We start from the raw sequence: 9,250 nt of genomic DNA, 5'->3' as shown, positions 1-9,250 counted from the left end.
CGCGCCGGCAGCCGGGCTCCTGGGCTGCCGGGGAGCGGCACACGCGGGCAGCCCTGAGGAGGAGCAGAGGCCCAGAACCAGATGTTCCACCGCCTCTCAGAAACGGCACCTCCCTGCCGCGCTGCCGAGTCCCTCGCTCGACTGGGTGAAGCCTCCAAGACTTGCTTCAGAGCTTTAAAACAGGCAGTAACTCAGATGCCTTGTTTTCCCAGAAGTATGTCCAGATCTCTGTTTTCCTCCATAAACCCCTGGGCCTGCGACTTTACCTTCAAGTAGTCAGCAGAAAAGTGTGGCCCACAGCCACTATCACGAACAGCCTGCCAACACACAAATAGCAGAGTATGCAACTGTTCCATTCTGCTGCATGAACTGTTAACGCGTATGGAGGGCAAGCTCTGATGAGGAGCCTTATGCTGCATTTTTGTTCTGTGCAGCACTACGTAATGGAAAAGCCGCATTGCCTAAATAATCAGTGTTTGTATCTCACTAGCTCTAGAGAGTTCCTGCTCTTTTGTTGGTGATAAAACTCGGGATTGCTGCAGAGCTCCTCAGAAAAAGAATTCATCCCAAGTCACTACAGACTTTGCAGAAATCTGAGCTGTAACATGCTCGTGACGCCATTTTTTCTGGCTTCTTGAATTGAAACGTCTCATGGAATGTCTAATTAAATGCATTTCTCAGAAATAACTTACAATGTTAACAGACCACATCGGAAATCTCAAGGCGAGTGACAGCTCTTTAGCCATTAGATGGTATCTGTTATACCATCAGTAAGTACTTTCATAATTGCTGAGATGCTGCTTCCTAACTTTTAATTTAAAATTTATGCTGTTTTCTTTCATAGCATGTTTTGAAATTGATATGTTAGTTATTGTACTCTTTACAGAAAATTTGCTAGGAGTTAGTCACTATTTAAAAGAGCCTGAAAGTTGTAAAAGGATTATAACTGAAGGGTGTAATTTAAGAACAGTTTTCCGAAGGCAAAGAATAGTTCTTAAAGAATATTTCCTTGAGAAATCAAAAAGAATTGCTCTCAAATAAAAAGATAGAACACTTTTATACAAGACGGTCATTTTTGCTTTGTTTAGGGATAGGTTTGTTTTTAAATATACTGCAAATCTCTGAGCTATCGGCTTTCACTCCTTCCTTTCTCTTTCCTTTACATTCTGTAGGAAAAGTATGAAAGATGCCATTAAACAGCTGCAGTCTGTCTGCCATTCAGTTGTCATTTCTCTCTCGTTCTCCACTAATATTTGGACAATCAAATCCATAGCATAGTATCATAGTCTTTTTTCCGAGAAGTTTGTAAGATGTAGTGTAGGAAAAAAGAGTGGGAAATAAGGATGTGATGGTCCTAATACCAGAGGAGCGTTTCATTCCGCCGCATTTCTTGATTCCTTTACCTGTGAAATGGAAGAAGGTGCAGCATGGGGCTTTGTTTAATTTTTGCTTCATTAGAAGTGTAATAAGTAGTCTTACCTTCACAAAGATAAGTCAAATAGGAGAGAAATAAAAGGCCTTGTAAGTTGTTTGTTTGGGTTTTTTTAGTGCTATTCAAAGCACTATTGACCAAGTGCTGCTCAAAATTCTTGATAGTAATACAGGCTAATTAAAACTAGGCCCCCTCGTTTACTCCTGCTTTCTAGGAAGTCAACCATAGGCATACATACATGTCCTAACAACCCCCAAGAAAATTATCATCTTGTTATCATCCTCATGATGAGGTCTCTCTGTTCACGAGGCCTGTCTATTGCATAGCCAGCTCAATCAGAATTTTAGTCTTGTTTTTTAAGGGAAGAATTATCAGGTATCTAAACCCATTCATAATTACAGAGGCTTTTCTCCACTCAGAATTAAACAGCAGGAGCTGCCCTGACAGCTACCAGGAGTTTGGTCCTGAGCTCATCGCTCAGCACGACAGCCATGGACTTCTCCTTGGGGTTCTGTGGGAAGAAGGTGCTGTGTTTCAAAACTAAGCCCCATTTCAATCTCAGTTATAATACTGAAATTGTCGGGGAGAATGTTACCTTGACTAGAAAACTCGGTGAGGTTTATCATGAATTGAATTGAACAGTTCTTGTCAGGTGCAAATTCATCTCATTTTTGCCTTCTGCTTTGATTTGGGAGAGACTATTCTTACTCTAAATACCAAAACTGGTATTTGGAGACTGTTGTGCCATGCTGGCGCCTTTTGAACTGCCACCAACAACGATGATAGAACCAAGAGAGAAGAGTTTAGAAAAGTTCCTCCAGACTTCTGGGCCACTAACAATGGTATTTGGCTGTATTTTGCCCTTGGAAATTATGTTTTGGTTATCTAAATTGTTCGTGATGTTGCAGTTTGAAAAACAGTATTTTTGCTTGTGATCTTAAGTCATATCTGACAACATCTGAATGACGAGAAGGAGAATGTGTTGGAAGGGAAATAAGAGACATATGAACATTGACTTTGGAGAGTGCGTGGAAGGAGAAGGGGAGAAAAACAACACTGTCATTAAACATGGTGTTTGTTATACAGGCTCTAAATCATGTAGTGGTGGTCTTTCCTTTGCGCAAAACTGCCACAGCTGCTCACTTCATTAGGAAAAGTGAATTTTTTATTTAATTTGCAAATATTTAGTACAAATGGTGTTATATAAGCTTTTCCATTTTCAGTATTTTAACACCGCTGCAAATAAGTTCCAGTTTATTTAGAATTCTAACTCTCCGTCTACTCTTGAGTAATTCAGACGGAGCTCTGTTGTTGTCTCCTCCAATAGAAATTGAGAGAAGGATGAAATGCTCACCGTCTCGGATCAGTCTGAACCACAGAACGCTGGGTCATGATGGCCCATGCAGAGTCATTTACAATGGTGCAAAATTAGTGCCAAAAATACTAAACGTAGCCCTCCTGTTTTCTCTCAGACAACAGTATTTGCTCTCACCCACATGCAAGTGTGCTGGAGGTTCAAGCAGACAGGTCTGCGTTATTTCTGTAGCAGAATCTTATTCATGTTCTATCTCTAAAACCTGAAAACAGGGTTCCCTTTCTGTTTCCCGTGTCTGATACCACTATTCAAAACCAGCGTAGTAACGTGCAGTGAAAGATGTCGATCCCCTCAGTGAACAACTGCACATCAAGATTATCAGTGCAGGTTACCCACCACAGTGACACAATTACAGGCATCTTATGAAAATGTCCATTCAGTAATTAATACTAATCCTGCGGGATAAAAGAGTAAGATACATAAACTGCTCTATAGTGGTCCAACACAGGAAAGGGAAATGAAGAGAAAATTCTGCCTTCTGACATATCCTGGTCTCCAGGGAAACAGAGATCCACTTTGTTTTTGAAATGAGGAAGTTTAATTAAAAGCTGACTTTTGCGATAATATATTCTTCAAGACATCTTTAGATGTAACTCTAACTACATCTCTAAGGGGGGAAATGTGCGAGCTGGGTGACCAAAGAGGTTGTTAGGAACAGACTGTTCTTGAAACCACTAAGAATTCATTACTCCTTTTTTTTTTATTTTTTTTTTTCTCTTCTGTTTTCCATTCTTCTTTTTGTGTTTTATATTTTACCAAGAGACAATTAGGCATTTTACTAGTGAAAGTCTTGGGGATACTATATGCATGTCTGTCCCTGGAAACTGTTAATATACAACAGATCTGATAATTCCCTTAACTTCGAAAAGAAAGAAAAGCTGCAAGAAGGTTCTATTCTTTCTAGGGAAAGCAGGAGAAAAACCTTAGGCAAACCAGAACTATTGTGGTCCGTAGCGTGTACAAAGCCCACCTAGTCCACCATCCTACCTGATGATAGCTAGCTAATGCCAGATACTGCAGGGAGGGGATGGTGCAACACCTGCAAAGTAGACAGAGATACAGTAATCTGCACTCCAAACTGGGCGTCATCCTGGTCTCTTATTGTGGAAATGGATTCAAACCTGAAGCACATCCATATATATTGCACTTTAAGGCATATGACGGTGGAAAATCTGCTGATCAAAACATATGTGACTACTGACTAGAGTATAGATAAGGTGCTATGTAATAGCCCTACTGCAGTCTTAGAAAGATGAGGCTTGCACGACTGTTTTACCTGGGTGTAAGCAGAGATTTGCGAAAGGCAAGGGGAGACTTGCTAAAGGCAGAGCAACCACTCTCATGTTCGGAAGAGTTTGTCTTCTCCCATCTGTGTTTACTTTTGCACATTCTCTCTTTTCTCATGGATTCCAAGAGATTGGAGTTTTCTTTCATTTCACCAGCCGTGAAATCATCTCTAACTTTACGGAATTACATATGCTGAACCAAAGTCGTCAGGTTTTCGTATAGTCAGTACCACCTATGTTGCGTCTCATCAAAACCTCATTGACATTCAACAGGCAAAGCCAACGTGCACTCATTTAATTGGGAGACGTGATACCTGTTCTAATCTAGGACAGGCCAAATAAATTCTTGATGAAAATCCAGGATTATTCTTTTAATCAAAGGATTTGTATCAGGAATTATTTCATCCAATTGTTCTCAAATGCCTCAGTTCTGCAAGTGAATGAGTATCCTTCGAGAAATGACTGATCATTCTCATGCCCAAGCGTCATGAGCTGTATGTTTTATATCATGTCAAAATTAATGTGAGGGAAACTGAAGACAATATTTCAATTTTTGTTTCTTAATCTCACACTTCAATTAAGCAGTATGGATCCTGCAGTTTCCCTCTTTATGTTACCCTCTACTGGTAGCTATTACTTATGGTTCCCTTTCTGTCTTTTTACTGGTTGCATGGAAAGGGGATCGTTTTCTTCTTTCATCAGTGGAAATCAGGATCAAGTTCCCTGGTATCAGTGAAGTTATCCCAAATTAAACCAGTACAAATAAAAATAGAACTGCCTGAAGTAGCATTACATTCTTTATGGTTATCTGTTCTCAGTGAGCTGATGAAAATGGTTTCTAAACAAAAATGCTACCAATGATCATAAAACTGCAAAAGAGGCAAATAATATGTGACACTCCTAATTTAGGCATAGAAACAAGGGGGGCAATATACCATGATGTCACATTCCTATTAAAAGCCCTTTACTGAATACAATGGCTATAATTGCAACATGTTTAAGATGATGAAAGGAATATTACTGTGATTCTTAAAATTCACATGCCTTCTTCATCAAGAAGAAAGCCTACAGAGAAAAACCTATGTTTATTTTAAAAAAAGTTCCTCTAAAAGAACACATAATTCTTTCAATAAGCATTACATAAGGGGAAAATTTCACACATTTTTCTGTCAGTAGTGTTTCTGTAAATAGTGCCAATTCTATTTTTAAAGATGCTAATAGTAATCACTCTGATCCAGCTGTTTCAAAGTCTTTTAACACCACCACAGTTAACTAAAAATGTTCTCTTATTAGGATCACCTGCAGTGGCCTGCAGTAAGCCTGAACAGGCAGAACAGCTGTCATGCAACCTTAAAACTAAAACCTTGTCGAGACTGGTAGAAAAAGGGTTACACCTTTCATTGCCGTGCAGGGCTCCTGCTGATTCCACAGGTGCCAGCTGTAGTGCAGATGGATTACATGCCTTTTACCAGCAGGTGCTCAAACCCATAGAGTGATACAAGTGCCTCCCTCCCTCCCTACCAAACTTCTTCTCTTAAGCTGCTGAGCTAAGTGTATACTAGTTCTGTTGCTTGTTTTGATTTAGCTTTTTGCAGTGTAAAATACATATCCTACTTAATTTTCTGTATACTGTAATGCTTTCTCTTGTGTAATCCTGTGAAAGAGTGATTTTGTTTCTGGTACTGTTTGAGCAATTCAGCCCTTTAAATTTTTGGTGACTTCTGCCTCCTTTCATTTTTTTGTGTTTCATTTGTGTGTCTGTTCATTTTTCTGGTTATGTTATCTATTTATTTAGGTTAACTAAATGTTTCACTAAGACATTAAGAACATATGTTACTATATTTTAGTAAGACTCATTCTTAAAATTCACTCATCTAGTTCTTTCACTTATGGGAGTATTAAAAAAAAATCTATATAAAGATAGAGAGAGTAGGTTTATATAGAAAGCAATGACTTTTCTTTTATTATTAAATGTCTCTTACTTTAAAAAGATGAGAAAAAACTTTTGCTTCCTAACTTATCTGAAGTCAAATGCAAGTAAATAAAGATAGAGGTAAGTGCCTGCCACTGTGAACAAGTAGCTGGGCAGAAAAGCTGAGCACTTCTCTGTGAAGCTTGTTTATCACTTGCAAGTTTGTAAGATGATGCAGGACCCTTAGAGTCCATAATCGAACAATTCATCTGCATGAGAATCCCTCTGGCACCATTCATTCTGTCACCCACATCAATCTATGACACTGTGAAGAAGTGTCGGTGGTATCAACATATGCAATAGTCAATAGCGACAAAGCACTGTAAAGACCTCAGTTTTGCTTCACTGTGCCCCGGGGAGGCTCTAATACACGTGAAGAGGAGCCCACTCAGGCTATCGCTGAGTTGTAGGAGACAACTGGCTGCTATGCCTTAGTGCCAGGGCAATGCATGATGATGTGTGGGGGCAGCTTCCCTCGGTTCCATGGGTACTGGTGCATTTGAAGTGCAGCATCTTTGAAACCAGGACTAGGGAGGAAGAAGGGCTGTGGTTCAGTGTCTGGCCCGGAATATTTGATTCTGAGCCCTCTGTATGAAGACTCAACAGCTTAGGTCCTGACAAGAGATCAGTGCGCAGGCTTGGTCTTCTCAGAGATTGGCATCCTTTAAAAGAAGAAAAAAACCAACTTGTGATTCAATCAAATGAAACACGTGGCACTTCCTCTCTTGCCTAGCAAAACAGATGAGTCCGAAAGTAGAGACCTATACATCTTTGGAGATAATCTGGCAATCGCTGTGCTCCATCATAAATTATGTTAGTGTCATTGCAGCTGAAGGATTAAAAAACACACCCTAACACCTATGGGAAATTCTTCTTTCAATGTCCAAACAGGTTCTATGTTTGTCAAAAGATACAAAGGTAGGTCTTCAGCAATCCCATCCAAGCTCTTGGCCGTCACTGTTCCTCCTTGTTCTGACATCACTTCTCTGTGAAATGCTATCACCAGGATGACTGTTTCAGATGGAGGCCTGACTGCATTTCAACATGCTGGGTCAAGATCCCCCCAGGTCTGGACAAGGCTGTTACCACAGCCTGCCCTTGGGATATTTCTGTCTGCACAGCAATTGCATGGTTTTCTCTTTGTACATTCAATCCCTGCGTGGATTTTGCTTCTAGGAGGGAACTCCCAACACAAAAAGCTGAAACCCTCAGTTATCCCCAAAGATCAGAAATAATCTATACAGAATATTGCTCATTTGCCATCTCACGTGCAAACTTCAATGATATTTCTGTTGCTGTGATTGTATTTGTAAAGGAGTTCCTCAGATATTGAAACTGGATGGCCCAAAGAGCTCAGAGTCCAAATGCTCAGGAGGGTAAGCCTTTAATGTAAAACTCAAAAGCAGCTCAGCAACCTGAAAATGCAGTGACCAACCTGACAGTGATTTGTGCAGTGAAATATGCATTTGCGACTAAGGCTTGTAACTCTGGCTTGCTAAAAGTAAAATGAACCTATTGAGGGATATATTGATTGACTTTTGATCTGTTATTTCTTTTTGCCTTCTCATTACGATAAAATCTTCCTAATGGAAGAAATGGTTAAAGAAATGGTATTATGTTACTGTGCTGATACTGCACAGAGAACTCAAGTGAGGAGGCCGAGTTGGACAACTAGATTTGAAAAAGGAACATTGAAAGTCATGTTTTAAGATTATTTACCTAAGTTGGGTATCTTTCCGGATTCACCTTCTTTCCCTGAAATGCCCATGAAAATGTTTCTCCATTACTATTGTGTTATAGAATTCTAAACAGAATGCTAAGATCAAAGCTACCTGAAATAATCACTGCTGTAATTAATGGAATGATGTCATTGGTTTCAATCCTAATGTTTTTCTTAGGTCATCTTAAATAAAATTATCCTAAAATATTTGTGGTTTTGCATAAACAAATGCAAAGCAATACTTCTTTCAGCACAGCTTTGCTGTTGATCCATTTTTAATTTTCATAAATTTTGCCCTCTGATTTATAAATATTAGGATTTAATCACCTAAGTAGCCTCAAAGAAAATCTATTCTAGGAAAACCATAATGAAATTACTAGTCATACCTGCTTTTCTTAAAATCAGCAGTAATAGCCTAATTAGTAGCATCTTTATTTTCGAAGTGGAGATGCATTCAAGCTGAGGAATAGTGTTTTGTCTTATTCAGCCCAGGTAACGGTGTATTTTTCAGGAGCTTGCGGCCCTGTCACAAAACAAACGTGAAGATTTAGGCCTATTTAGTTATGCATTTAAGCCGACTGTTCCCACGAAAACAGCAGTGTTGTAGGACAACAGTTTTTTCTTTCAGAATCCAGAGGTTTCCAATAAAATGGAAGTTTTCAAGGTTCAACATGCTCTACTACAAAACAGGCTCCTGTCCAGATAGCCTTTGGAGGTCAGAAGTTCTTAAATGAAGGGATTGTTTGAGTGAGCCAAGGTAAGGCAATTCTAAATATAAGGGAATCAAAGCTTTACACTAATGCAGTATCTCTGGCAGTTTGAGATGTTCCAGTCTCCAGCTGTACGTGCTACAAAGACACTGTATATGTATGGGATCTAACAAGAAGTTTACCCGTTTGCCTCAAAATATTACTGCCAAGGCTCTGTATTTTGCCATGTGATAGTTCTTACAGTTAGTGAGAGTTTCCTACAGAGTGCAATATGCATTTGAGGTTACAGACTATAACAAAATGTGTCAGGTTCTCATCTACGAATTAAAAAAAAAAAAAAGCTTCTGTAAGGAAATAGCTTCTAAAGGAATCCCATTAAAATAGCTTTGTTTTCTGTTTAATAAGCACAGTATAAGTCAGAAAAAAAAATCATGTATCTAAACTCTGAATTGATTTCCTGGTTTTTAAACCCTACTAGTGCTACTGATCAAACTTGGTCAGGTCACTGGGAACATAATTATCTGGATTTGTAAGATTAAGTACTCTTCATGTCCCAGTAATGGATTTCTACCATCATGCTAATTAAGAACGTATTTTATTTCAGACCAATACCACCCCTGGTTAATCTTTGTGGTGTTCACCCCTGTGCAGAGGCTCTGCAGGGATACTGCCACTTAAACAGCCCAGTGGCTGCCCCGATGGGGCTGTGTTAGCGAGAAGGTTTTCTGGGGGAGGGGGGGGGTAGGTGCGGGTGG

The sequence above is a fragment of the Pygoscelis adeliae genome, unplaced genomic scaffold (genome assembly GCF_000699105.1).
Source record: "Pygoscelis adeliae isolate BGI_AS28 unplaced genomic scaffold, ASM69910v1 Scaffold4, whole genome shotgun sequence".
NCBI lineage: Eukaryota > Metazoa > Chordata > Aves > Sphenisciformes > Spheniscidae > Pygoscelis > Pygoscelis adeliae.
The sequence above is the reverse complement of the archived record's forward strand: the minus strand, read 5'-3'. Positions refer to the sequence as shown.